The 25,814-nt window shown below is 39.9% G+C and overlaps 2 protein-coding genes across 5 annotated transcripts in view; one reads left to right on the top strand and one right to left on the bottom strand.

The window, feature by feature from the left end:
• LOC115226057 (ubiquitin carboxyl-terminal hydrolase CYLD-like) overlaps positions 1-23,851 on the bottom strand; it is a 58,130-nt gene extending 34,279 nt beyond the window's left edge. Inside the window, exon 1 of one of the 3 annotated variants that reach the window (XM_036514899.1) lies at positions 23,706-23,851. The gene's annotated coding sequence lies outside the window, so the exon portion shown is untranslated. The remainder of the gene's footprint in view (positions 1-23,705) is intronic. The other 2 variants (XM_029797029.2, XM_029797030.2) reach the window with 2 other exon arrangements.
• LOC115226061 (MARVEL domain-containing protein 1-like) overlaps positions 1-25,814 on the top strand; it is a 347,770-nt gene that overhangs the window by 102,946 nt on the left and 219,010 nt on the right. The window lies entirely within an intron of this gene.

Genomic DNA, 25,814 nt, shown 5'->3' with positions numbered 1-25,814 from the left:
GAAATATATATTTCGTTATTGCCCACAAGGGGCTAAACATAGAAGGGACAAACAAGGACAGACAAAGGGATTTAGTTGGTTACATCGATCCCAGTGCGTAACTGGTACTTAAAAAAGGCGTAGCCGTATTTCGTCTGCCGCTACGTTCTGAGTTCAATTTCCGCCGAGGTCGACTTTGCCTTTCATCCTTTCGGGGGCGATTAAATAAGTACCAGTTACGCACTGGGGTCGATATAATCGACTCAACCCGTTTGTCTGTCCTTGTTTGTCCTCTCTGTGTTTAGCCCCTTATGGATAGTAAAGAAATAGGTACTTAATTTATCAACTCCGAAAAGATGAATACAGAAGTAATAACCATGTTATCATAGAAATCTATATCTATTTGTGTGTGTGTGTGTATTTCTATGCACAGACACACATAAATACACACACATATATATATATATATGTATGTATGTATGTATGTATGTATATGTGCATACATATATTTATTAATATACACATACATACATCTATTATCTTTCACTTGTTTCAATAATCATACTGTGGCCATGCTGGGGCACCACTTTGAAGATTATTAAGCTGAGTAAATCAACTTCAGTACTTATCTTTTTTAAAACCTGGTACTTATTTTATTGCTCTCTTTTGCTGAACTGCTAAGATACAGGGATGTAAACAAACCAACACCGATTCACGACAGTGTTGGGGAACAAACACATAAATACAATGGGCTTCTTTCAGTTTTCATCTACATGAAGGAAGGCTATGCCTTGTATGGTCATGTGATGCATGTGAATGAGGGTTCCTGTGTCAAGAAGTGCCAATCACTAACTGTAGAGGTAACCTGTGGAGAAAGTGGATCCAGGAAGGCATGGACGAGGTGGTGAAGCATGATCTTCAGATGTTGGGTCTTACAGATGATGAAGACCATTGGCGATTCGCTGTGTTCGAGAAGACTTGTCAGGCCAAATGAAATTGTAGTCATGGACAGTGCTAGTGACATGCAAAAGGCACCTGTGATGGTGACGTGTAAAAAGGTACCCGTGATGGTGACACATAGAAGTGACATGTAAACCGCACCTATGCTGGTGATATGTAAAAGGCACCCATGATGGTGACACATAGAAGGCACCTTTGCTAGTGACATGTAAATTGCACCTATGCTGGTGATATGTAAAAGGCACCCATGATGGTGACACTTAGAAGGCACCTGTGCCAGTGACATGTAAATTGCACCTATGCTGGTGATATGTAAAAGGCACCCGTGATGGTGACACTTAGAAGGCACCTGTGCTAGTGACATGCAAAAGGCACCTGTGATGGTGACGTGTAAAAAGGCACCCATGATGGTGACACATAGAAGGCACCTGTGCTAGTGACATGCAAAAGGCACCCATGATGGTGACACATAGAAGGCACCTGTGCTAGTGACATGCAAAAGGCACCTGTGATGGTGACACATAGAAGGCACCTGTGCTAGTGACATGCAAAAGGCACCTGTGATGGTGATATGTAAAAGGCACCCATGATGGTGACACATAGAAGGCACCTTTGCTAGTGACATGCAAAAGGCACCTGTGATGTGACACATAGAAGGCACCTGTGCTAGTGACATGCAAAAGGCACCCATGATGGTGACACATAGAAGGCACCTGTGCTAGTGACATGCAAAAGGCACCTGTGATGGTGACACATAGAAGGCACCTGTGCTAGTGACATGCAAAAGGCACCTGTGATGGTGATATGTAAAAGGCACCCATGATGGTGACACATAGAAGGCACCTTTGCTAGTGACATGCAAAAGGCACCTGTGATGGTGACACATAGAAGGCACCTGTGCTAGTGACATGCAAAAGGCACCCATGATGGTGACACATAGAAGGCACCTGTGCTAGTGACATGCAAAAGGCACCTGTGATGGTGACACATAGAAGGCACCTGTGCTAGTGACATGCAAAAGGCACCTGTGATGGTGATATGTAAAAGGCACCCATGATGGTGACACATAGAAGGCACCTGTGCTAGTGACATGCAAAAGGCACCTGTGATGGTGACACATAGAAGGCACCTGTGCCAGTGACATGTAAATTGCACCAATGCTGGTGATATATAAAAGGCACCCATGATGGTGACACATAGAAGGCACCTGTGCCAGTGACATGTAAACCGCACCAATGCTGGTGATGTGTAAAAGGCACCCATGAAGGTGACACAGAAGGCACCTGTGCCAGAGACATGTAAACAGCACCTATGCTGGTGATGTGTAAAAAGGCACCCATGATGGTGACACATAGAAAGCACCTGTGATGGTGACGTGTAAAAAGGCACCCATGATGGTAATAATAATAATGAAATTATTGTATACAGTGCTGAGGTGCACCACAACTTGTCAGAAAGTGCGTATAAAGCATATGCAGTAATGTACAAATGTCTGGGAAGTGAACAATGTATGAGTCAGATACATGCTGGTGTGTGTATGGAGGGGAGAAAATCAGGTGTAGTGTTGGCGAATCTCAGGAAGCATGGAAGTTTTGAAGGATGCAGTGCTCCGACAACTAATAAACGATGCCCGGCAGTTTGTTCCATGCTTCAGCAACTCTCAGCGTGAAAAAGGTTTCCTCAAGTCTTGGAGCTGTGCTGTTTTCTTACTTTGTAAATATGTCCACGGGTGTTAGATGGGTGGAGTTTGAAAAGGTGCTCAGAGTTATTGTTTGTACGATGGTTGATAATTTTATGGGTGTGACATGTAAACAGGACCTATGCTGGTGATATATAAAAGGCACCCATGATGGTGACACATAAAAGGCACTTGTGTCGGTGACAGGTAAGAGGTACCTGTGCTGGTGATACGTAAAAGGTACCCACTGCACTCTTGAAGCTTTTTGGTATTAGGAAAGGCACACAGCCATGGAAACCAAGCCAAACCAAACCAAACTGGACCCTGGTACAGCTCTCCAGCTTTCAGTAGCAGTCAAACCATCTAACCCATGCCAGCATGGTAAACAGATTCTACATGTTGATGATGTTGATGATGATGATGATGATGATGATGCTATACATTTCAGCTAAATTTCAAGGCTAAGAAACAAATGTACGCAGGAGTGGCAGTGTGGTAAGTAGCTTGTTTACCAACCACATGGTTCCGGGTTCAGTCCCACTGCGTGGAATCTTGGGCAAGTGTCTTGTACTATAGCCTCAGGCTGACCAATGCCTTGTGAGTGGATTTGGTAGACGGAAACTGAAAGAAGCCTGTCGGATATATGTATATATATATATATATATATGTATGTGTGTGTATGTTTTTGTGTCTGTGTTTGTCCCCCTACCATCGCTTGACAACCGATGTTGGTATGTTTACGTCCCCATCACTTAGCGGTTCGGCAATAAGAGACCGATAGAATAAGTACTGGGCTTACAAAAGAATAAGTCCCGGGGTTGATTTGCATGGCCGCAGTCAAATGACTGAAACAAGTAAAAGAGTAAAAGAGGAAAGAGATCTAACCCATGCCAGCATGGTAAACAGATGCTACATGTTGATGATGATGATGATGATGATGATGATGATGCAGTACATTTCAGCTAAATTTCAAGGCTAAGAAACGAATGTACGCAACATGGACTTTCATTCTTCCCAAGCTACCAAGCCTTCTGACATTTTTGTTTTTCACTCTGGTCATAATCTGGTTATACTCTACAAAGTTATCAACCACCTCACCAACAACAACACTGAACACCTTTTTGATCTCCATGTGTCCAACACACGTGGACATGCCTACAAAGTCAGAAAACAACACAGCTCCCATGACTTTCGGAAACATTTTTTCACGCTCAGAGTTGCTGAAGCATGGAACAAACTGCCTGCGTCAGTTGTTGACTGCCATGACACTGCATCCTTTAAGGCCCTCATGCTTTCCGAAATCCGCCGAAACTACACCTGATTATATATACACTTTAGATGAGTTGTAGTGCACCTGAGCACTATACACAATTATTATTATTATTATTATTATTATTATAGATCACAAGATTGCATTGATTTTAAGTTTTTACTAGTAGAGTTGTTTGTGCAAGAAACAGGAAATCTAATTGAATGAAACGAGAGAGAGAGTGAAAGACATTAGGGTAAGGTTACTGACGTACAATGGAACTTAAGTGCAGGCATTGATGAAATAATCTATTAGCAAAACAATATGAAATGTATGGTGTATGTGTGAGTGTGCATGGGTCTGTGTTGTATATACAGGTGGAGTGAAACTAAATGAAATCATACATAAATACATGTGTGTGTGTGTATACATATATGTATGCATACATATACACACATGCACAAATATATACTATATATATATTATATATATATATATATATATATATATATATATAACACATATTGAATTTCTAAATCTCTCGTAGAGACCTGTACGGTGGTGGGGCGATAGAATGGTTGTATACTGTCAATCTAACAAGAACGTGACAGTAGGGGGTACACCACCATTGTATAGCCCTAGGAGGCATCGAACGCCTCCTGACAGCTTTGACACATTTTTTCCCTGTGTCCTTATATACATATACGAAGGGGAGACAAACACCCCCGGCCGCCAGAACTGCATCTAGGGACACCGTGTTTCAGGATCATTGTCCTTCATCGGCCTAGAGTAGCAGACACCGGTCGGCTGGTGATATTTGTCTGGACTTCGTATCTGTATATATGTAAACTCAGTGAAATCTATTCACTGATTATCAAAATAAGAAATATTGAATTTCTAAATCTCTCGTAGAGACCTGTACGGTGGTGGGGCGATAGAATGGTTGTATACTGTCAATCTAACAAGAACGTGACAGTAGGGGGTGACAGGAGGCGTTCGATGCCTCCTAGGGCTATACAACGGTGGTGTACCCCCTACTGTCACGTTCTTGTTAGATTGACAGTATACAACCATTCTATATATATATATATATATTGGTAAAAACGGTAAGATAACAAAAGAAAGAAAGAGACCTCAATATTATGTAAATAGAGGAAATTTATCTATAAAATAATATGTTACAATTACTCAATAGTCAGTTTCAGATGCCGAAGTGGAAATCCACAACACCATCTCTTCGGTTATCTGGCCATCTGATATATATATATATATTTTTATTGAAATGGATAAATGAATTATCTTGTTACGGATTATTCAAATTATAACCGATACCTGGGTAGCAAAAATCACAACAGAAAAATCACGGCTGAGGTTACGACCATGGGGTATCACAACCGTGCCTTAGTGCGGATAATTGAAGTTTTATATATTTAGTGAGGGAAGAAATGGAGCTGAACGAAGATTTTACAAAATTCCTTTTTATTATTTTCTACATATGTTTCAAAGGCTGCAAATTCCCTAATTCGGATTGAATAAGGAGACCATTTTGCAGCATTCTCTTCAGGAAAATCCAGGAACTTAAATCTCCAAACAAATGTGCAGCAAGCTTTTCGAACAAACGCTCTCTAGGAGCCCATGGTATGAATGGCCATTCATACCATGGGCAGCCTTTGAAACATATGTAGAAAATAATAAAAAGGAATTTTGTAAAATCTTCGTTCAGCTCCATTTCTTCCCTCACTAAATATATATATATATATATATATATATATAATTATATATAATGAGTTAAAAAAACATAATAAATGCAGGAACAAATGGGAAGCGGTTTGTAAGATATTTGCTGTTTTTTTTCTTCAATTTCTGCAATTTCAACCAATCAATGACGTCTATTGAGGTAAAAAAAAAACAGTCTGTGCCGCATGAATATGTCCCGCGTTTAAGAAACAGATTGGGTTTATTTACATTTGTGAAGAAAAAAAGATACCCTTCCCCCACCCCTAACCAACCCAACCCTAAAACAGATTGAAATGCAATAGATCGATACAAGGGTCATAATTATGGGTGACAATTTCATATGACACCGCTGGGAAAAACTGCCGGTCAAACCGAAAAGATCCCAAATATCAAATGAAAAAAGCTGGAAGGTCCAGAATTCCACTTCAAACAACAACGGAAATTCATAATTAAGACTGATTTTACCTGTACATCCGAAATTTGATTTATGTGATGCATGCATGAATATATCTATATAGGTGAGTTTGTGTGGGTTCCGCTCCACCACATGACAACTTATATTCATGTTTCTCTCCTTGTAATATAACAGTTTGGCAAAAGAGACTAACAGAATCTCTTTACTCTTTACTCTTTTAACTTGTTTCAGTCATTTGACTGCGGCCATGCTGGAGCACCGCCTTCAATCGAGCAAACTCGACCCCGGGACTTATTCTTTTGTAAGCCCAGTACTTATTCTATCGATCTCTTTTTGCCGAACCGCTAAGTAACGGGGACATAAACACACCAGCATCGGTTGTCAAGCAATGCTAGGGAGACAAACACAGACACACAAACAAATACACACACATACATATATATATACATATATACATATATACGACAGGCTTCTTTCAGTTTATAGTAGAAGACACTTGCCCAAGGTACCATGCAGTGGGACTGAACCTGGAACCATGTGGTTGGGAAGCAAGATTCTAAAAGTAATTGGATCATCAGCCTAACACGGAACAGAACAAAATTATTTCTAATTTGGTATTAAGTGGTATAAACTACATGTAAAATAAGAGATTAAATAATACAAGTTACATTTGTGGATTTGATCCGCAAGATTCCTTATGTGAAACCATGTGATGAAACATATATTGTTGTATTTACAAGGCGGCGAGATGGCAGAATCGGTAGCACGCCAGGCTAAATACGTAGCCGTATGTCGTCTGCCGTCACGCTCTGAGTTCAAATTCCGCCGAGGTCGACTTTGCCTTTCATCCTTTCGGGGTCGATAAATTAAGTACCAGTTACGCACTGGGGTCGATGTAATTGACTTTATACCTATGTCTGTCCTTGTTTGTCCCGTCTATGTTTAGCCCCTTGTGGGTAATAAAGAAATAGGTATTTCGTCTGTCGTTACGTTCTGAGTTCAAATTCCGCTGAGGTCGACTTTGCCTTTCTTCCTTTCGGGGTCGATAAATTAAGTACCAGTTACGCACTGGGGTCGATGTAATCAACTTAATCCGTTTGTCTGTCCTTGTTTGTCCCGTCTATGTTTAGCCCCTTGTGGGTAGTAAAGAAATAGGTATTTCGTCTGCTGTTACGTTCTGAGTTCAAATTCCGCCGAGGTCGACTTTGCCTTTCATCCTTTCGGGGTCGATAAATTAAGTACCAGTTACGCACTGGGGTCGATGTAATCGATTTAAATCCCTTTGTCTGTCCTTGTTCGTCCTCTCTGTGTTTAGCCCCTTGTGATATAAAAAAATAGGTATTTCGTCTGTCGTTACGTTCTGAGTTCAAATTCCGCCGAGGTCGACTTTGCCTTTCATCCTTTCGGTTCGATAAATTAAGTACAAGTTATGCACTGGGGTCGATGTAATCGACTTAATCTGTTTGTCTGTCCTTGTTTGTCCCTTCTATGTTTAGCCCCTTGTAGTAATAAAAAATAGGTATTTCGTCTGTCGTTACGTTCTGAGTTCAATTCCGCCGAGGTCGACTTTGCCTTTCATCCTTTCGGGGTCGATAAATTAAGTACCAGTTACGCACTGGGGTCGATGTAATCGACTTAAATCCCTTTGTCTGTCCTTGTTTGTCCCGTCTATGTTTAGCCCCTTGTGGGTAATAAAAAAATAGGTATTTCGTCTGTCGTTACGTTCTGAGTTCAAATTCCGCTGAGGTCAACTTTACCTTTCATCCTTTCGGGGTCGATAAATTAAGTACCAGTTACGCACTGGGGTCGATGTAAGTGACTTAATCCGTTTGTCTGTCCGTGTTTGTCCCCTCTGTGTTTAGCCCCTTGTGGGTAATAAAAAAATAGGTATTTCGTCTGTCGTTACGTTCTGAGTTCAAATTCCGCCGAGGTCGACTTTGCCTTTCATCCTTTCGGGGTCGATAAATTAAGTACCAGTTACGCACTGGGGTCGATGTAATCGACTTAATCTGTTTGTCTGTCCTTGTTTGTCCCTTCTATGTTTAGCCCCTTGTAGGTAATAAAAAAATAGGTATTTCGTCTGTCGTTACGTTCTGAGTTCAAATTCCGCCGAGGTCGACTTTGCCTTTCATCCTTTCGGGGTCAATAAATTAAGTACCAGTTACGCACTGGGGTCGATGTAAGTGACTTAATCCGTTTGTCTGTCCGTGTTTGTCCCCTCTGTGTTTAGCCCCTTGTGGGTAATAAAAAAATAGGTATTTCGTCTGTCGTTACGTTCTGAGTTCAAATTCCGCCGAGGTCGACTTTGCCTTTCATCCTTTCGGGGTCGATAAATTAAGTACCAGTTACGCACTGGGGTCGATGTAATTGACTTAATCCGTTTGTCTGTCCTTGTTTGTCCCCTCTGTGTTTAGCCCCTTGTGGGTAATAAAAAAATAGGTATTTCGTCTGTCGTTACGTTCTGAGTTCAAATTCCGCTGAGGTCGACTTTACCTTTCATCCTTTCGGGGTCGATAAATTAAGTACCAGTTACGCACTGGGGTCGATGTAATTGACTTAATCCGTTTGTCTGTCCTTGTTTGTCCCCTCTGTGTTTAGCCCCTTGTGGGTAATAAAAAAAAAAAACCCAGATATTGTTATATTTCGGGATCGACCTTATTTTTTTTTTTCCTTTTTCCTGAGAAAATATATGTTATATACTCCGTTCCTCACTTCAGATTTATTCCTGTTTTTATTTTAGAGTCCATGAACTAAACAGAACAGGAAGAGACACGTGGGGTAGTGAGTTAGTGATGAGGTCACAGGATATGATGAAAGATTTCAGAGAAAAGACACTAAAATATGAGCAATAATGAAACTGAAATGAAGAATGAGTATTTACGTGGGGTGCTTATGTGGCAAAAAAAAATACATATAAATAGGCGCAGGAGTGGCTGTGTGGTAAGTAGCTTGCTAACCAGCCACATGGTTCCGGGTTCAGTCCCACTTCGTGGCACCTTGGGCAAGTGTCTTCTGCTATAGCCCCGGGCCGACCAATGCCTTGTGAGTGATTTGGTAGACGGAAACTGAAAGAGGCCTGTCGTATATATGTATATATATATATATATATATATATATATGTATGGTGTGTTTGTTGTGTGTCTGTGTTTGTCCCCCCTAGCATTGCTTGACAACTGATACTGGTGTGTTTACGACCCCGTCACTTAGCGTTTCGGCAAAAGAGACCGATAGAATAAGTACTGGGCTTCCAAAAAGAATAAGTCCTGGGGTCGATTTGCTCGACTAAAGGCGATGCTCCAGCATGGCCGCAGTCAAATGACTGAAACAAGTAAAAGAGTATATATATACTTTCAACTAACCACATGATGCTATTGGCCTCACTGTATTATCATATTCCTCTCTCCTCTCCTTACTCATACTTCTCCCCTACTCTCTCTCTCATTTTTACTCCACCTCTCTAACTAACTAAAGAATAATAGGCAAACGAACAAGCAAATTATTATACTCTTACTCTTATACTTGTTTCTGTCATTTGACTGCGGCCATGCTGGAGCACCAACTTTAGTCGAGCAACTGCTAAGTGACGGGGATATAAACGTACCAGCACGTTTGTCAAGCAATGCTAGGGGGACAAACAAAGACACACAAACACACATATATATATATATATATATTATAACATATATATATATATATATATATATATATATATATATAGATATATATATATATACTCTTTTACTCTTATACTTGTTCTGTCATTTGACTGCGGCCATGCTGGAGCACCACCTTTAGTCGAGCACTCGACCCCGGGACTTATTCTTTGTAAGCCTAGTACTTATTTTATCGGTCTCTTTGGCCGAACTGCTAAGTGATGGGGATATAAACGCACTAGTATCGGTTGTCAAGCAATGCTAGGGGGACAAACAAAGACACACAAACACACACATATATATATATATACATATATACGACGGGCTTCTTTCAGTTTCCGTCTACCAAATCCACTCTCACAAGGCTTTGGTCGGCCTGAGGCTATAGTAGAAGACACTTGCCCAAGGTGTCACGCAGTGGGACTGAACCCGGAACCATGTGGTTGGTAAGCAAGCTACTTACCACACAGCCATTCCTATGCCTATATTAAACCACATACATATATACGACGGGCTTCTTTCAGTTTCCGTCTACCATATCCACTCACAAGGCTTTGGTCGGCCGAGGCTATAGTAGAAGACACTTGCCCAAGGTGCCACGCAGTGGGACTGAACCCGGAACCATGTGGTTGGTAAGCAAGCTACTTACCACACAGCCACTCCTGTGCCTATATAGATGATAAAAATATTACTCATAAAAATTCAATTATTAGTAATATTCCCAAGGAACTTTTTTTAAACTGAAACAGCTGTAAAGATTACATCATGTATATGTATATGCAACTTACACCCACTATTTTTTTGCTTGTCATTTCTGCTATCATAAAAATCTATATCTATTTGTGTGTGTGTGTGTATTTATTTCTATGCACAGACACACATATATATATATATATGTATGTATGTATGTATGTATATGTGCATACATATATTTATTAATATACACATACATACATCTATTATCTTTTACTTGTTTCAATAATCATACTGTGGCCATGCTGGGGCACCACTTTGAAGATTATTAAGCTAGTAATAAATCAACTTCAGTACTTATCTTTTTTAAAACCTGGTACTTATTCTATTGCTCTCTTTTGCTGAACTGCTAAGTTACAGGGATGTAAACAAACCAACACCGATTGACGACAGTGTTGGGGAACAAACACATAAATACAATGGGCTTCTTTCAGTTTTCGTCTACCACATCCACTCACAAGGCTTTGGTCAGCCTGGGGCTGTAGTAGAAGACACCTGTCCAAGGTGCCAAGCAGTGGGACTGAACCTGGAACCATATGAATGGGAAGCTTCTTACCACACAGCTATACCTGCACCTGTGTGTACAGGTGAAATACCGCTAAGCATTTCGCCCGGCGTGCTAACGTTTCTGCCATCTCACCACCTTAATAATATATATATTATTTATATATATATAGGCGCAGGAGTGGCTGTGTGGTAAGTAGCTTGCTAACCAACCACATGGTTCCGGGTTCAGTCCCACTGCGTGGCATCTTGGGCAAGTGTCTTCTGCTATAGCCCCGGGCCGACCAATGCCTTGTGAGTGGATTTGGTAGACGGAAACTGAAAGAAGCCTGTCGTATATATGTATGTATATATATATGTATGTGTGTGTGTGTTTGTGTGTCTGTGTTTGTCCCCCTAGCATTGCTTGACAACATGCTGGTGTGTTTACGTCTCCGTCACTTAGCGGTTCGGCAAAAGAGACCGATAGAATAAGTACTGGGCTTACAAAGAATAAGTCCCGGGGTCGATTTCCTCGACTAAAAAAAGGCGGTGCTCCAGCATGGCCGCAGTCAAATGACTGAAACAAGTAAAAGAGACTAAAAGAGTATATATATTTATATGTACACGCACATACACATGTATATATACACTAGCTGAGAATCTCATGATTGTTGGGCAATTTTCACAATAGAATACCTTGGCAGACTTTCAGAAAAGCACTTCCACATAAGCTAGATTTTCTCCATTTTGACACGGACTTTTCAAAATTTTTCTTTACCACACCCTTGTGAACAATAAGTGGGGGGAGGGACGCTGTTTGTTTTTAAGAAAAAAAATGTGGAAAACTCATGAATCTGCCCCCACCCAGTTTTGTCCAATTTTTTTTTTTTTTTGACACTACGAGCATAAAAATAACAGTAGATATTTTTGCAATAAAAACAAAAAAAAAAAAAATTTGAAAATTTATGAATTTTTTTCACTCCACCCCACCCTCAGTACCAATTTTGGCCATTGCTTTTTTTTTGTACTACGCACCTAAAAACAAGCCTCGAACGTTAAAAAAAAAGTTTTTGGAAATTGATGGTCACCATTACATTCCCCACTTCTTTTATTTTCAAACAGAAAATAAAATGTAATTTAAAAACAATAGTGAAATTTAAAACATTTTTCCATTACCCCCCACACACACACACCTCCCACTTAAATCCTAAAATTTCAACTTTTTTCTCAACATTCTTTAAATCATAGTTTCAAAATACAGACAGTCCAAATCTACAATTTGTTTCCATTTATAATTTCAAATAAGTTTCAAATAGGCGCAGGAGTGGCTGTGTGGTAAGTAGCTTGTTTACCAACCACATGGTTCCGGGTTCAGTCCCACTGCATGGCACCTTGGGCAAGTGTCTTCTACCAAAGCCTTGTGAGTGGATTTGGTAGACGGAAACTGAAAGAAGCCCGTCGTATATATGTATATATATATATGTTTCTTTATTACCCACAAGGGGCTAAACATAGAGGGGAGAAACAAGGACAGACAAACGAATTAAGGCAATTACATCGACTCCAGTGCTTAACTGGTACTTAATTTATCGACCCCGAAAGGATGAAAGGCAAAGTCGACCTCGGCGGAATTCGAACACAGAAGGTAACGGCAGTCGAAATACGGATACTCATTTCGCCCGGCATGCTAACGTTTCTGCCAGCTCGCCGCGTTTTAATGTATATATATATATGCGTGTGTGTGTTTGTGTGTCTGTGTTTGTACCCCTAGCATTGCTTGACAACCGATGCTGGTGTGTCTACGTCCCCGTTACTTAGCGGTTCGGCAAAAGAGACCGATAGAATAAGTACTGGGCTTACAAAAAGAATAAGTCCCGGGGTCGAGTTGATCGATTAAAGGCAGTGCTCCAGCATGGCAGCAGTAAAATTACTGAAACAAGTAAAAGAGTAAAAAAAGGGAGAGAGAGTAATCTCCACCTAGCATCAATTGAGTCTGTGTGTGTGTGTATAAGAAAAACATATTTACTAACAGAAAAGTATGCTATTAAAACAAATGGCAATCTTTCAAGAGCTATACACGAAAAGTGAAAGTATTCCATCAGCGATTTCTGTAAAAATTTTTTAATTTCTTCATTTTTTATTTCCAGCAGACTCAGAGTGGCTGTTTGGTAAGTAGCTTGCTAATCAACCACATGGTTCCGGGTTCAGTCCCACTGCGTGGCATCTTGGGCAAGTGACTTCTACTATAGCCCCGGGTCGACCAATGCCTTGTGAGTGGATTTGGTAGACGGAAACTGAAAGAAGCCTGTCGTATATATGTATATATATATATAAGTGTGTGTGAATATGTTTGTGTGTCTGTGTTTGTTCCCCTGGCATTGCTTGACAACCGATGCTGGTGTGTTTACGTCCCCGTCACTTAGCGGTTCGGCAAAAGAGACCGATAGAATAAGTACTGGGCTTACAAAAAGAATAAGTCCCGGGGTCGATTTGCTCGACTAAAGGCGGTGCTCCAGCATGGCCGCAGTCAAATGACTGAAACAAGTAAAAAGAGAAAGAGAAAAGAGATATGTTTGTATGTCTATGCGCATGTATGTGTATTTATTTCTGTAATTTTGTCAGCTGAATTGTTCAGGCTTGTGTATTTTTTTTGTGTGTGTATACATATATATATATATATATATATATTTATATATAGAAGGAGCTTCTACAGGACTAGAACTGTTTCATTCAAAAGAAATCATCAGGAAGCTAGTAGACAAGAGTAGACAAGAAAACAACTCTTGTCTACTAGCTTCCTGATGATTTCTTTTGAATGAAACAGTTTTAGTCCTGTAGATGCTCCTTCTATATAATAAATTAATTTACTCTGCTATGTATTGAGTACCTTATTTACTGTGGTTAACCCCAACTCAACCGGGACCTACATATATATATATATATATATATATATACTCTCTCTCTTTACTCTTTTACTTGTTTCAGTCATTTGACTGCGGCCATGCTGGAGCACCGCCTTTAGTCGAGCAACTTGACCTCAGGACTTATTCTTTTGTAAACCCAGTTCTTATTCTATCGGTCTCTTTTGCCGAACCGCTAAGTAACGGAGAAATAAACACACCAGCATCGGTTGTCAAGCAATGCTAGGGGGACAAACACACACACAAACACATATATATACATATATACGACAGGCTTCTTTCAATTTCCGTCTACCAAATCCACTCACAAGGCATTGGTCGGCCCGGGGCTATAGCAGAAGACACATGCCCAAGATGCCACGCAGTGGGACTGAACCGGAACCATGTGGTTGGTTAGCAAGCTACTTACCACACAGCCACTCCTGCGCCTAGTATATATATATATATATATATATATATATAATATATATATATATATATATACTTTATTTAAAGCAGCAGAAAATTCAACAAAACATGTAACTCTGAGTTTCACGTTCCCGTTCGTCAGACAGTTTTTGCTAGGATTCTTGTGTACAGGTGTCAATTCATTATGACTGCTTCAAGTGGCTCCTTTAATTGATTAATTAAACATTACAAAATCAATTCGAAAGAAACCATTCTTGTCAGATGGATGCATAGACCTCAAACAAAGGATATATCAATTCTTTTTTAACATATTTACATCAATAATGGAACTCAAAATATTTGCATTGTTTCTTTTGTCATATCTGTGGCAGAATGAATTCTCAATGAATGCTAGAATTCTAGCAAAAACTGTCCGACGAACGGGAACGTAAAACTCAGAGTAACAGGTTTTGTTGAATTTTCTGCTGCTTTAAATAAAGCATATTACTCTCCCACTGGTATTTGAGTACTCTTTTTTCCACCTTGTTTCACATTTATGTGTTTACTCCGGTATATATATATGTATAAATGTATATTGTTAGCCACTACACACATTTTTTTTCTCTCCTTGTTTTCTGTGTCCCTTTCTGTAGGAGAGCATAGGCTCGAAACGTAAAAGACTTTTTCTATTCCTGAGCGTTATACTAATACATCTGTTTGTTTTGTACACCACCCGTCTTCGTCTTTTGTTTTTTTCCGTAAACTCTCCCTATACATATATATATAATATAATTAAGATTCAGTTGGATTAGGCACTTAAATTGAAGCACCTTGCTAGGTCGGTATAATCTGCACACCCAAACAAAGTCAGAAAACAGCACAGCTCCCATCACTTTAGGAAACATTTTTTCATGCTAAGAGTTGCTGAAGCATGGAACAAACTGCTGGTATCAGTTGTTAGTTGTCGGAGCACTGCATCCTTCAAAACTTCCATGCTTCCTGAGATTCGCCAACACTACACCTGATTTTCTCCCCTCCATACACACGCTGAAGCATGGAACAAACTGCTGGCATCAGTTTGTTAGTTGTCGGAGCACTGCTCCTTCAAAACTTCCATGCTTCCTGAGATTCGCCAACACTACACTACCGATTTTCTCCCCTCCATACACAAGCAAGCATGTATCTGACTCATACATTGTTCGCTTTCCAGACATTTGTACATTACTGCATATGCTTTATACGCACTTTTTGACAAATTGTGGTGCACTTGAGCAATGTATACAATAATTTCATTGTTTGTTATTATTAATATTAATTGAATACTGAATATCAAGATTCCTTGCAGAGGTGTTTGTACCTGATATTCCTGCCGTGTGTGCAGACAATGCAACCCAGCTAAATGAAGATATCTGCACTTGGTAATTCAGGCATGCACTTTTTATAAAGGTACTTTTTATAGTATTTCCCAAGTGCAGATTCCAAGTTTGGTGAACAGAATATGAGTAGCAAAGATGTACAGGTGTCAATTCATTATGACTGTTTCAAGTGGCTCCTTTAATTGATTAATTTAAACATTACATCAATTCGAAAGAAACCATCCTTGTCAGATGGCTGCATAGACCTCAAACAAAGGATATACTCTCTCTTTACTCTTTTACTTGTTTCAGTGATTTGACTGCAGCCATGCTGGAGCACCACCTTTAATCGAGCAACTCGACCCTGGGACTTATTCTTTGTAAGCCCAGTACTTATTCTATCAGTCTCTTTTGCCGAACTGCTAAGTGACAGGGACATAAACACACCAGCATCGGTTGTCAAGCAATGCTAGGGGAACAAATACAGACACACAAACATACACACGCATATATATATATACACATATATACGACGGGCTTCTTTCAGTTTCCGTCTACCAAATCCACTCACAAGGCTTTGGTCGGCCCGAGGCTATAGTAGAAGACACTTGCCCAAGGTGCCACGCAGTGGGACTGAACCCAGAACCATGTGGTTGGTAAGCAAGCTACTTACCACACAGCCACTCCTGTGCATATATCAATTCTTTTTTAACATATTCACATCAATAATGGAACTCAAAATATTTGCATTGTTTCTGTTGTCATATCTGTGGCAGAATGTGTTTAGTAAAATAATGCATACCATGTCAAGCCTAGTAAAATTTCGAGAGTAGCAGAGGAAAATAGTGGGGGTCGGGATGAAAAGAGTGATGACCTAACTACTTATATTTTGAAGACTTTATGTAGAATGTAGTTTTCAACTGTATTCTAGTTTTTAAAAAAATGGTTATATCCTTTATGTTTGAAGTCTATGTGGTCATCTGATGAGAACGGTTTCTTTCAAACTGATGTAATGTTTTTACTAATCAATTAAAGGAGCTGCTTGAAACGGGCATAATGAATTGACACCTGTACATCTTTGTTACTCATTTATATTTTTTTTCTTTTCTTTTCTCTTACTTGTTTCTGTCATTTGACTGTGGCCATGCTGGAGCACCGCCTTAAGTCGAGCAAATCGACTCCGGGACTTATTCTTTGTAAGCCCAGTACTTATTCTACTGTTCTCTTTTGCCGAACCGCTAAGTGACGGGGACGTAAACACACCAGCATCGGTTGTCAAGCAATGCTAGAGGGACAAACACAGCCACACAAACATACACACACACATATATATATGTATATATATATATATATATATATGTATATATATGTGTATACACATGTATATGTATACACATACATATACAGTACTTACATACACAAACATACATATATATACACACATAAACACATACATACACAAAAATATATAAACATAAACAATTTACAGTTCTATATTTGAGAGAAGAGGAATAATTTATATTATTTACATTATTTACATTTGACGAATATTTGTCCTCATCTTGTTTGTTGTAAACACAGCGTTTTGGCTGATATAACCTCCAGCCTTCATCAGGTGACATGGGGGAATTTCAAACCTGGGTTCTCATTCCTAAGATATTTTTTGATATTATTATTATTATCATTATTGTTCAGGTCACTGCCTGGAATCGAACTCGGAATCTTGGAGTTAGTAGCCCATGCTCTTAACCACTATGCCAGGTTCGAAATTTCCCCAAGACACCTGATGAAGACTTGAGGGTGTATCAGCTGAAATGTTGTGTTAACAACAAACAAGATGAGGACAAATATCCGTCCTATGTAAATAATAAACAATTTAGCTGTTAAAAAGAAATTAGAGAAATTAAAGATTTTACAGAAATTGCCAAAGCAATACTTTCATTTCTTATGTACAGCTTTTGAAAGATTGCCAAATAAATTATCTTTTACACAACTTTTTCAAATCACTCTGTCACCCCAACGAAATTCCATACACATATAGGCGCAGGAGTGGCTGTGTGGTAAGTAGCTTGCTAACCAACCACATGGTTCCAGGTTCAGTCCCACTGCGTGGCATCTTGGGCAAGTGTCCTCTGCTATAGCCCCGGGCCGACCAATGCTTTGTGAGTGGATTTGGTAGACCGAAACTGAAAGAAGCCTGTCGTATATATGTATATATATATATATATATATGTATGCGTGTTTGTTTGTGTGTCTGTGTTTGTCCCCCTAGCATTGCTTGACAACCGATGCTGGTGTGTTTACGTCCTCTGTCACTTAACGGTTCGGAAAAAAGAGACCGATAGAATAAGTACTGGGCTTACAAAAAGAATAAGTCCCGGGGTCGATTTGCTCGACTAAAGGCGGTGCTCTAGCATGGCCGCAGTCAAATGACCGAAACAAGTAAAAGAGTATACTCAGCGTGAGCGATATACTTTTACAGAGAGTGAGAGACAGCATGATCAAAATGTATAGAGAGGAGGGAAAGATTACCACAAGAAAAGCGAAAAATGAAAGAGTTAGACATCTTTTCTGTTCTGTCACAGATTTTTGGAATTTTAAAACCAAGTGAAAATTTTCAAATTCTTTCTTTATTCTTTTCTTTTACTTGTTTCAGTCATTTGAGTGCAGACATGCTGGAGCACCGCCTTTAGTCGAGCAAATCGACCCCGGGACTTATTCTTTGTAAGCCCAGCACTTATTCTATCGGTCTCTTTTGCCGAACCGCTAAGTGACGGGGACGTAAACACACCAGCATTGGTTGTCAAGCAATGCTAGGGGGACAAACACAGACATACAAACACACACACACACACACACACATATACATACATATATACAACAGGCTTCTTTCAGTTTCCGTCTACCAAATCCACTCACAAGACATTGGTCGGCCTGAGGCTATAGTAGAAGACACTTGCCCAAGATGCCACGCAGTGGGACTGAACCCGGAACCATGTGGTTGGTTACCAAGTTACTTACCACACAGCAACTCCTGCGCCTATGTTAAAATTGGTTATTTTAATTCTTGTTTTCCTTTTACTTGTCTCAGTCATTTGACTGTGGCCATGCTGAAGCAACACCTTTAGTCGAAAAATTCGACCACAGGATTTATTAATAATAATAATATTAATAATGAAATTATTGTATACAGTGCTCAGGTGCACCACAACTTGTCAGAAAGTGCATAGAAATTACATGCAGTAATGTAGAAATGTCTGGAAAGCGAACAATGTATGAGTCAGATACATGCTTGTGTGTGTATGGAGGGGAGAAAATCAGGTGTAGTGTTGGCGAATCTCAGGAAGCATGGAAGTTTTGAAGGATGCAGTGCTCCGACAACTAACAACTAATGCCGGCAGTTTGTTCCATGCTTCAGCGTGTGTATGGAGGGGAGAAAATCAGGTGTAGTGTTGGCGAATCTTTCAGGAAGCATGGAAGTTTTGAAGGATGCAGTGCTCCTACAACTAACAACCGATGCCGGCAGTTTGTTCCATGCTTCAGCAACTCTCAGCGTGAAAAAATGTTTCCTGAAGTCATGGGAGCTGTGCTATTTTCTTACTTTGTAAATATGTCCACGGGTGTTAATTGTAAGCCGAGTACTTATTCTATTGGTCACTTTTGCCGAACCACTAAGTTATGGGGATGTAAAAACACTAACATCAGTTGTCAAACGATGGAAGATTACATTTTATATATGTCTGCATATGTATGTGGTCTATATATATATCCATCTGTGTATTTTGATGTATATATGTATATTGATGGTTTAGTATGTGTATATACTGTTGTAAAATAATTCAATTTTCAATGTATTAATTGTATTAATCGAATTATATTTCATCATCATCATCATCGTTTAACGTCTGTTTTCCGCGCTAGCACAGGTTGGATGGTTCGACCGGGGTCTGGGAAGCTAGGGGCTGCACCAGGATCCAGTCTGATCTGGCAGAGTTTCTACAGCTGGATGCCCTTCCTAACGCCAACCACACCGCGAGTGTAGTGGGTGCTTTTTACGTGCCACCTGCACAGGTGCCAGGCGGGTCCGGCATCGGCCACGATCAGTTGGAGCTTTTTATGTGGAGCCAGCCAAGGCAGCGCTAGCAACGGCCACGTTCAGATGGTGCTTTTTATGTGCCACCGGCACAGAAGCCATTGGGGCGGCGCTGGCATCGGCCACGTTCGGATGGTGCTTTTTATGTGCCACCGGCACAGAAGCCAGTTGGGGCGGCGCTGGCATCGGCCACGTTCGGATGGTGCTTTTTATGTGCTACCGGCACAGAAGCCAGTCTTTATTATTGATAATATGTATTTTGAATCCGCTTTTCAATTTAAGATTTTTCTTTGATTTTCATAAAATGATGAATTTATATTGAATTCATTTATTTTGTTTTTGTCTATCGCATGCTTAAGACCGTTATTTGAAAGGACCAAAGAAAAAAATCCATTTTTAAAGGTGTATCATTTAACTAGTTTTAATCATAATGTTATTTCTGTTCTATTTTAACAAAACTGTCCAATGAACAGGAACGTGAAACTCTGAGTAAGAGCTTTTGTTGTAGTTCTGCTGCTTTTAAATAAAGCATATTACTCTACCTCTGGTATTTGAGTACTCTTTTTTGCGACCTTGTTTCACATTTATGTGTTTACTCCGGTATATATATATATATATATATATATGGGGTGGTGATCCCTGCGGTACTCTTTCACCACTCTTTCTTCTGTTGGCCTGCTCGCTTAGCCAGTGGGGTGGCGTCGTTTGAAGGCTAAAACAATGCGAATGCATTGTGACCAGCGATGTGTAGCAACATCTGATGGTCTGGTCGGTCACGTGATATATACATATATATATATATATATATATATATATATATATATATATTATATATATATATATATATATTATATATACATAATATCTATATATATATATATATATATATATTATATATATATAGAGAGAGAGAGAGAGAGAGAGAGAGAGAGAGATACAACAGGCGTCTTCCAGTTTCCGTCTACCAAATCCACTCACAAGGCTTTGGTCAGCTCGAGGCTATAGTAGAAGACACTTGCCCAAGGTGCCACACAGTGGAACTGAACCTGGAATCATGTGGTTTGGAAGCAAACTTCTTACCACACAGCCATATTGATGTTTTATTTTTTAAAGTTAATTTTGAATTTGTGATTCATTTATTTCAGAAGAATGTTAACCCTTTCATTACTGTATTTATTTTGAGATGCTCTGTGTTTCTTTCAATTAATTTTAAGTATAACAAAGAATTTAGTAAAATAACTTAGTTATCATTAAGCTAGAGTTAGGGACATAAATTGTGACTAAGATTTGGTGGAAGATTTTAATTCAAAACTTACGAAAACAAGATATTTTACCACAGAGCCAGAGGCGGTTTTGGCCAGGTTAGTAACAAAAGGGTTAAAGAGGTTTAACATTTATTAAGTTTTAACCAATCAGAAAACAGGATTTGTACGTAATAGCTGTCATAAAATGAAAGTAAGCATTAGAAAATGAAATTTTAAACAAAATGAAAGCAATTCATCGAAAACAGTACAGATGTACAACAGGCTTCTTTCAGTTTCTGTCGACCAAATCCACTCACAAGGCATTGGTTGGCCCGGGGCTATAGTAGAAGACACTTGCCCAAGATGCCACGCAGTGGGACTGAACCTGGAACCATGTGGTTGGTAAGCAAGCTACTTACCACACAGCCATGTACACACATTTTATTTTTACTGGTCAACAGAAAGAGCTTTTGGGAGGTGAATTGCATATGATTAACATGCTACATCGTAAGCAAAAGTTTAATCAGGTGCAGGAGTGGCTATGTGGTAAGTAGCTTGCTAACCATCCACACGGTTCCGGGTTCAGTCCCACTGCATGGCATCTTGGGCAAGTGTCTTCTGCTATAGCCTCGGGCCAACCAAAGCCTTGTGAGTGGATTTTGTAGATGGAAACTGAAAGAAGCCTGTCGTATATATGTATATAGATATATATATATGTGTGTGTGTGTTTGTGTGTCTGTGTTTGTCCCCCCTAGCACTGCTTGACAACTGATGCTGGTGTGTTTACGTCCCCGTCACTTAGCGGTTCGGCAAAAGAGACCGATAGAATAAGTACTGGGCTTACAAAGAATAAGTCCCGCGGTCGATTTGCTCGACTAAAGGCGGTGCTCCAGCATGTCCGCAGTCAAATGACTGAAACAAGTAAAAGATTAAAAGAGTAGTGAGGATTAATGAGGTAGCTGTATGCTTAAAACCTTACCGAGTTGTGAGTGCCTTAGGGGAAGGAAAAGGCTAGGGGAGTCAACTTTGATAGGAAATCAAGAGATGGAGTCCACCAGGTGCTCCGGAACCCTCTTTGACACTCTATCACAACTCCAGGGTAGGTGGATCTCTCCAGACTTGTAAGGCAGAGAAAACTACTGCATTGTAAAACCCACAGATGTCTTAGCAGGCTGAACCACTGCAGAGAGACCTTCACGTTTAAAAATTGAGACCAGATGGCAGGGATTGGCTCTCCCTTTAAAACTATAAACAGCAACCAGGAAGAGAAGTGCTACAACATCAGAGATAAGGCGATATAGTCACTTCCTGATGGTCTTCAGATTATAAGGTATTGATATTCTCATGCTCAAAATACCCGTACTAGCCAGTTAGTCCCCACCCAATTTAACACCTGTGTCAAATCACTCCTTGGTCAGTAGATATCAGATATGGTCCCGGGAATTTTTCAAAGGGTGGGCACAAGGTCAGAAGGGAATACACTTCCAAGAGAAAAGGGCATAACAGCATTATTCAGAACGGTGCACTTCTTTTCTTCAGGGGGCACGTGCCCCTCATCCCTCTCCCCTTTGAGTCCGCCCCCCCTCTATATAATGCTAATCTTTTGACATATATAGACCAACAGATCTTTCCTTTAATATCTAAAAAACAGATCTTTGGAAACTGGTCAAGCTCAGTGGTGTTTTTTTCTTTTGTATAACCCCCCCCCCCCCTTAGCTTCCTGTTTGTTCTTCTAGACTGTTCGTTAAAAAGTTTCGCCCGTTTCCTCAGCAACTGTGGACAATTTTGTTGTATATCTGATATGCAGTGCAAGATAATTCTGGAATAAAATCCTGTTTGAGTCGTTGACACTACTCCCTAAAATTGTTGAGAATGTATGTGTATATGTGCGTGTGTGTGTTTATATGTACCCATCTTCACATATACCTGAGTGTGTGTGTGTATATATATATATATATATATATATATATATATATATATATGTGTGTGTGTGTGTGTGTGTGTGTACACACATATATACATATTATATATATATATATATATATGGAGAGAGAGAGAGAGAGAGCGATGTGATATATATATGTATACACACGTGTGTGTACATTTACACACATATAATCCGTATATAAGGCGGCGAGCTGGCAGAAACGTTAGCATGCTGGGCGAAATGCTTAGTGGTATTTCGTCTGTCGTTACGTTGTGAGTTCAAATTCCGCCGAGGTCGACTTTACCTTTCATCCTTTCGGGGTCGATGAATAAGGTACCAGTTACGCACTGGGGTCGATGTAATCGACTTAATACCTATGTCTGTCCTTGTTTGTCCCCTCTGTGTTTAGACCCTTGTGGACAGTAAAGATATATATACATATATACATATATATATATACATATATATATATATATATATATATTCTGGACTTTGCCTTTCATCCTTTCGGGGTCTTTAAATAAAGTACCAGTTACGCACTGGGGTCGATGTAATCGACTTTAATCCCTTTGTCTGTCCTTGTTTGTCCCCTCTGTGTTTAGCCCCTTGAGGGCAATAAAGAAATACATATAATCCGTATATATTCATCATATCATATCCGTATATTACATTAAAGTACATTCGCACGCATATACACATACGTTATACCGCCACACATACATATATATATATATATATATATGCAGCGAGAGAGACATACACATATACACACACACACAGGCCTACACACAAATAGGCGGGCGTATAGAAGCAGACGATCGTTACACATGGCAGAGGAGATTCAACAGAAATACCACAACATACATACGGCATTCGCTTCCAAATTCCACACGAGACAATATTATATACCTACTGGTGTCAACACGGACCACAATTACAGCAATTTTTTCATTCCTTTTCAAATAATCTTCAAACCTTTGATAAAAGCATTTTGGAATTTCCAAAATCGTAAGGCGCATGCGCAAACAAAACGGTGAATAATAACCCATGAATAAAACGACCGGTCAGTCCTAGCTCACTTGGTTGGTATCTTTAGTCCTGGGCATGACTAACTTAATTATGCGTCTAGTTTAAAATAATCATAATGGATCTTTTCCTTTAGAATCAAAAATGCCAAGTGAAAATAATGTTTTCCTTTGACACGTTCTACCAGTTTACGAAGTTTCAAATTGTTTAGTTTACTAGAAATTGTGTTTTTCTAAAGGAATTCTGTCTTTCTAAAGGAAAAGATCCTAATAATAATAATAATAATTAATTCTTTTTATTGGCCACAAGGGCTGACAAATATGGTTGGAAAACATAAAGGGACAAAACAGGACGAAAGGGGGATACAGGAAAGGGGGATACAGGAAAATCAAAGAGTGTGAATGTATTCTGTATGACTGGTGTTTATATTTGAATTATTTTGAGAAATTGCTTTCATGTATGTGTGTGTGTGTCTATGTATGTGTGGCAGTGTGTTTCGAAGGCAGCAAGAGAGAGATATATAGCAGGTATTAATGGTCAAGCAACAGAAAAGACTGTATATATATATATAAATTAGAAAAAAAACACCTTTTATCAATTCATGATATATACGATTTATTTATTATTTTGCACATTACTTAATCATCGGTATTCTCTTTTTCTCTCTTTCTCTTTTACTTGTTTCAGTCATTTGACTGCGGCCATGCTGGAGCACCGCCTTTAATCGAGCAACTCGACCCCGGGACTTATTCTTTTGTAAGCCCAGTACTTATTCTATCGGTCTCTTTTTTGCCGAACCGCTAAGTGACGGGGACGTAAACACACCAGCATTGGTTGTCAAGCGATGCTAGGGGGACAAACACAGACACACAAACACACACATATATATATATATACATATATACGACGGGCTTCTTTCAGTTTCCGTCTACCAAATCCACTCACAAGGCATTGGTCGGCCCGGGGCTATAGCAGAAGACACTTGCCCAAGATGCCACACAGTGGGACTGAACCCGGAACCATGTGGTTGGTTAGCAAGCTACTTACCACACAGCCACTACTGCGCCTATATTATTATTTTATATTTAATATTTCTATTATATGTGTAGTGATGCTACTGTGTAGGGTTCGGCGCGCATGCGCAGAATGGGACTACTTCCGGATGGCCACCGGAAGTCTTCCCCATGCGCATGTGCGGGAAAACGTTCCCTCGAGCCCGCGAAGCTCAAATCTCCCTCTTCGGCTAAGACAGCATTGCGATCGGTCACGAATTCCGGGCTCTGACAGCCACACGACCAGCAACCACCTTCAACCAACTTCAACGACTAACACGAAGCAGTATATCAGAGGCTGTCTTTCTCCCACCAGACAACGTACTACATCGAAATCAATAAACCAAACTACTGTCTGTTCACCCTTTTAACCTGAGTTCGTCTGTATTGTTTTCTAGAATTTTATATGTGACTAGATGTGAGGGCGCGTGGCTTAGTGGTTAGGGCATTCGGCTCATGATCGTAAGGTTGTGAGTTCGATTCCCGGCGACGCGTTGTGTCCTTGAGCAAGACACTTTATTTCACGTTGCTCCAGTCCACTCAGCTGGCAAAAATGAGTTGTACTTGTATTTCAAAGGGTCAGCCTTGTCACGCTGATTATCCCCGAGAACTACGTTAAGGGTACACGTGTCTGTGGAATGCTCAGCCATTTGCATGTTAATTTCACGAGCAAGCTGTTCCGTTGATCGTATCAGCTGGGACCCTCGTCGTCGTAACCGGCGGAGTCTTAAAAAAAAAAAAGAATTAAATCCACTGGGAGTTGTCAACTGTATTCTAGTTTTTTAAAAAATGGTTATATCCTTTATGTTTGAAGTCTATGTGGTCATCTGATGAGAACGGTTTCTTTCAAACTGATGTAATATTTTTACTAATCAATTAAAGGAGCTGCTTGAAACGGG

The sequence above is a fragment of the Octopus sinensis genome, linkage group LG29, assembly GCF_006345805.1.
Source record: "Octopus sinensis linkage group LG29, ASM634580v1, whole genome shotgun sequence".
NCBI lineage: Eukaryota > Metazoa > Mollusca > Cephalopoda > Octopoda > Octopodidae > Octopus > Octopus sinensis.
Note: the sequence above shows the minus strand (reverse complement) of the source record. Positions and strands in the feature narration are given on the sequence as shown.